This window comes from Cetorhinus maximus, chromosome 10, assembly GCF_964194155.1.
Source record: "Cetorhinus maximus chromosome 10, sCetMax3.hap1.1, whole genome shotgun sequence".
In the NCBI taxonomy this organism is placed as follows: domain Eukaryota; kingdom Metazoa; phylum Chordata; class Chondrichthyes; order Lamniformes; family Cetorhinidae; genus Cetorhinus; species Cetorhinus maximus.
In genome coordinates, this window is record NC_135888.1 from 21,905,627 (window position 1) to 21,911,574 (window position 5,948).

The following is a 5,948-nucleotide window of genomic DNA, read 5'->3' on the forward strand; positions in this document are numbered from 1 at the left end:
CTCTGGAATGGCCTAGCAAGCCACTCAGTTGCCAACAAGGTGGCTCACTGCCACCTTCTCAAGGGTAGTTAGTGATGGGCAATAAATGCTGGCCTACCCAGCAACACCCACATCCCCAAATGAATTTTAAAAAAAGACCAGTTGGGCATGTTTCTGTATGCTGTCAACGCTTTGTAATTCCTTTGTAAATACTGAAGTGTGATAATGTGCATTTTTAAAAGGTCAGCATCCCTTTCCTTAATTGTGTTATAATGTAGAAATCCTTATCTGGGCTCCGATACATTCAAACTCTCTTACAGTACAGATTGTTACTTCGTTTGTTTCCTTCACTTTCTGTTCCCAAACTTTACTTCCTTGGTATTATCTCTTTTTTTTTTGATAAAATCTTTCATATTTATGAGGCAGGGTTACTGAGTTACTCAGAGTTACTGAGCCTAAACCATTAAATGGAACCAAGATACAGATCAACTATGACCTACTTGAAAGGTTTAACAGGCTCGAGGGGCTGATTGGACTCCTCCTGTTCCTATATATCACACTCGACTGTTCTCCCCTCTCCCTCTCCTCCTCAATCTTGATCCTCCAGTTCACCTACACAATACAGAGTGTCATCCCTCCTCCCAGTACCTATCCCAATGCTCTCTTAGCCAGCCTCCTATCTTCCACCCTCCATAAACTTGAGCTCATCCAAAAATCTGTCGCTCACATCCTAACTCGCACCAAGTGCGTTCACCTCTGCACTTGCTGACCTACGCTGGCTCTTGGTCTGGCAATGCCTTAGTTTTAAATTTCTTACCTTTGTATTCAATTCTCTTCATGGCCTCACCCCTCCCATTCTCTGTAACCTCCTCCAGCCCCACAGCCCTCTAACCCTGCACACCTCCAATTCTGGCCTCTCTCACATCTCTGGTTTTAATCACCCTGCCATTGGCAGCGTGCCATCAGCTGCCTAGACCTAAGCTCTTGAATTCCCTCCCTAAACCTGTTTGCCTCCCCGCCTCTCTCTCCTTCTTTAAGACACTACTTAAGACCTACCTACCTTGACCAAGTTTTTGGTCATATATTGGTGCCCCATGCAGTGTTTTGCATCATTAACTATAATAATCTTAGGCTATTGTAAAAGTGCTTGAAATTGTACTGCCCATATCTATAGCAATCTGTATACGATAATATACTGCAATGGTGTTGCTACTGATAAGTCAGCCAAACTGTTTCATGAAGACAGAGGAGAGATACCATGTTACACACATTCTGATGTTAAGGTAGCAGTGTGTCCATATAAAATCTACAGGCCTCCATTTTAAAATTCTCATCCTTGTTTCCAAATTCCTCCATGGCCTCCCCCCTCCCTATCCCTGTAACCTCTTCCAGCCCCACATCCCTCCGAGATCTCCGCATTCCTTCATTTCTCATCTCTTGAGCATCCCTAGTTTCCATTGCTCCACCATTGGCCGTTCCTTCAACTGCCTGGGCCCGAAACTCTGGAATTCCCTCCCAAACCTCTCCACCTGACTGCCTCTCTCTCCTCCTTTAAAATGCTCCATAAAACCTTCCTCTTTGATCAAGGTCTTGGTCACCTGTCCTAATATCTCCTTAAGTGGCTCAGTGTCAAATTTTGTTTAATAATCGCTCCTGTGAAGCATCTAGGGACTTAAATGTGCTATAATAAATGATTATTGTTGTTGTGCAGACATAGCCTGAGGTTGCTTAGAGGCTGATGAATTGTTGGGCAGTTGCAGGTGTTTGATTGGTATCTCTAGATAATTGACAGGTATTTGTAAAACAGTGGCTATTCCCCAGAGGGCAGTAAAAATGACCAGTGATGAATTGACTTTCTCCTATCTTTGTTTAAAATAATTTTCAAGTGTAACGCAGAGATTTGCGTGTGGGTGCACTTCAATTTCAATACATTGAAGCTCAAAGTAGCACGAATTTCAAATGCTCCTTGTGCTGAAATATGTTTTTTTTCTCTCTTTATTCTTCCATGGGATGTGGGCATTGCTGGCAAGACCAGCCCATTCCTAATTGTCCTTGAACTCAGTGGCTTGCTAGGCCATTTCAGTCATAGACCGTAAGAGTCAACTATGAGTTTGTGGGTCATGTGTAGGCCAGCAGATTTCCTTCCCTTCTGTCACATTAGTAAACTACATGGGGTTTTATAACAATCGATAGTTTCATGGCCACCATTACTGAGACTATCTTTCAATTCCAAGTTTATTAATTGAATTTAAATTCCACCAGCTGACATGGTGGGATTTGAACCCCTGTCCCCAGGGCAGTTACCTGGATCTCTGAATTACTAGCCCAGTGACATTACCACTGCACCACCGTCTCCCCTTAAAGCAGTGATTCGACCTCCAGTCCTGCTCCTGCTTTGCTCTAATTGATTTTTCCCAGGACCCACACAACAATTTGTATTTATATAGCGCCTTTAACAGCAAAACGTGCCAAGGCCCTTCATGGGAGTGTTATCAAACAACATTGTCAACAAGTCACCATATGAAATACTATGAAAAGCATAGCTAATGAGGTAGATTTTAAGGAGCATCTTAAAGAAGGACAGAAAAAGCTAAGAGGCTTAGGGAGGAAATTCCAGAGCTTAGGAACTAGATGGCTGAAACCATAAACACCAAGGGTGGAGTAAAATAAGCCAGGGATACGCAAGAGGCCAGAATTGGAAGAACCAGAGGTGTCAGTCATAAATGCCTCCATTTTAAAGTTCTCATGTTTGTGCTCAAATCCTTCCTTGACCTCGTCCCTCCAGGTCCCTGTGACCACCTCCAGCCCTACAACCCTCCACCCTGCTAATATAATCACTGGCATCCTTCTCTGCTGTATTATTCATCGGCCCATCGAGTCTGTGCTGGCCCTTTCAAAGAACAGTCCAGTTAGTTCCACACTTCCCCATATCCCTGCAGTTTAATTTCCTTCCAAGTATTTATCCAAATCCTTTTTGAAGGCTATTATTGAATCTGTATCCACCATCCTATCAGGCAATGTATTCCAAGTCCCAATCACTCATTGCATTAAAAGAGGCGTTTCCTCTATCACCTCTGGTTCTTTTACTTTAAATCTGTGCACTCTGGTTATCGACCCTTCAGCCACTGGAAACCGTTTTTCTTTACTTATTCTATCTGAACCCTTCATAATTTTGATCACCTCCATCAAATCTCCCCTCTTCTCTAAGGACAGCAACCTCAATTTCCCTCGTCTATCCACGTCATTGTGATCCTCATCATTCTAGTAACTGTCTTCTGTTAACTCTCCAAAGCCTTTACCTCTTTCTTAAAATGTGATGCCCAGAGTTGGACCTGATACTCTGCAACAGGATTGGATCTGGGTGCACTTTTGTCTATGGTTTGATGCCCAATTTGTACCTTGAGCTTTCCTTCACAATTTGAGTTGTCTTAAGATCCGTTACAGTCCAGATAGCAGAAGGCCAACAGTAGAACCTGGGTTATTGGACTGAAAGGAGAAGATGTATTTCTAGTCACCACTTTATTTCCCTTCTGTATGGGAAGAGATAATACAATCGAAAGAGAGATTGTCACAAGCAGTACAATAACTTGCTTTCAGAATTACAACAGTGCAGTGTTTACTGGCTTCAATTAAATATGACACATCGCACTTCCAGAATCAGTGAGACTTAGCTGAATTCAAAATGCAGTCAGCTTTGGAGACTTAGCTGAATTCAAAATGCAGTCAGCTCATGCTGCTCAATGAAGATTACGGTCTGTGCTTGGCAAAGTTACCGTTTCTTGATTTATATAGCTGAACAATGAGTGCCATTCATGTTCTTTAGCTCCATGATGAACAACTTGACCCTGCAATTCTGTGGGGAAACCGACTAATCTCCCAGTGTAACCCTGGGAGGAGACTGGTGGGAATACCCAGGGAATGGTATAAAATGGAAACGGTGTAAAGTGGCCATTCTCCAGTTTATAGTATTCCCCCGATGGTTGTGCAGGTCTCTTGCTGGAATTCTTAAAATCATTCTCGGGATGTGGGTGTCACTGGTAAAGCCAGCATTTATTGTCCACCCCGGAAGCCCATGCTGAAAGGTGCTCCCACAGTGTTCTTAGTTCCAGGACTTTATATAGAATTACATAAAATGTTATAGCACAGCAACAGGCCATTCGGCCCAACAGGTCAATGCTGTTGTTTATGTTCAATGCCAGCCTGCTCCCACTTTAATTCATCTAACCTCATCAACATATCATCCATTTGACCCAGCGACGATGAAAGAATGGTGATATGTTCCCATGTCAGGATGGGGTGTAATTTGGAGGTGGTGGTGCTCCGTGCCTCTGCTGCCCCAGTCCTCCTAGGTGGTGGAGGGTGCAGCTTTGAGAGGTGTAGCTGAAGATGCCACAATGAAGGGAGTGAATGTCAAAGGTTGTGGTAATTTGAGATGTAATACATCTTTAAGAGAATGTGAGCAGATTGACCACGTGACTGTAAGACCCAATAGCTGTGAAGCGCGGGCTACCATGTTAATGTTAGTCTAGAGTAGGGTCTGGTTGGAGAAGCACACATCATGTTAGTGCTTTGTTGTTCACGTAAATAAATAGCATGTGCTTTATTTCATATTTGTCTCTGCATCTGCAGCATATTGTAATCGACTCACCTGTTGACAGATAAGCGTGCAACCGGTTAGCGAGCAAGGCGACCCCATAGTAAAACACAACAAAGGTGGTGGATGGGGTGCCAATCATTCAGGCTGCATTGTCCTGGTTGGTGAGTTTCTTGAGTGTTGTTGGAGCTGCACTCATCCAGGCAAGTTGAGAGTATTGCATCACGCTCCTGTCTTGTGCCTTGTAGGTGGTGGACAGCTGAGTCGAACACCTGCAGAATTTTGAAGAATATTAATATAGGATGATACAATATCATCAATTTGGTAGTAACACTGCTGCCCATATCCTAACTCACACCAAATCTTGTTCATCCATCACCCCATGCTCACTGAACTACATTGGCTCCCTTTCCAACATCACAGATTTTTAAATTCTTTCTCCTCCTTGTGTTGAACTGCCTCCATGGCCTCACCCCTCCCTATCTCTGTCACCTCCTTCAGTCCTATAGCCCCCCTGGAGAATTCCTCCATTTATGGTCTCCTGTACATCCTCCACCCCCTTCTTTCCACCATTGTGGCTGCGCTATCAGCCGTCATTGCCCTAAACTCTGAAATTCCCTTCCTAAACATCTCCACTTCTTTACACACACACACACCCCTCCCCCCCCCACCTCCTTTAAGACCCTCTGACCAAACCTTTGGTCACCTTTCCTAATGTCACGTCCTTTGGTTCAGTGTCAGCATTTTGTATGCCAACGCTCCTGTGAAGCATCTTGGGACTCTTTACTGTGTTAAAGGCACCATATAAACATAAGTTGTTGTTGGTTAGCGACTAAATTAAAATATTTGAGTCTTCCTCTATTGGTGTGCTGGTTTACCTCTTGTGGGCTTGTCATCTGAAATCTTCATTCTTGATTATTATCAATCTTCTTTTCTTGGTTTTTAGTTAACAGATGAATTTATCATAACTGAGTTCCACACAAATATGTTTAATCTTTGCATTCCTTGTCTTCTGAAAGACGAGACACAAAGCTCCTCATTCAGTACTTTCACTGGCCTGAATTAACCTCAACATCAGACTAGCTATTGTTTCTTCTCCTCCAGTAGCTGCTAGCTCTGTGGACACTGTTGCACTAAAGGTGAGATTGCTAGTTGAGGCTGCATGCCTTGTAGCCAGGTTAATTTCATGCTTTTTGATGGACGACAACCCTGCAGTAATTTATCATGGCCTCTCTGGGCCCCAGCTGAATGAATGATTGAGGGTTTTAAGGCACTGATTCAGTTTGATTGTTTTTTTTTCAGATGGACAGTCAAGACACCAACGTGAACCAAAGATCAGCCACAAAGAGGAAGTTTCTGTGGCGAGTCAGACAGA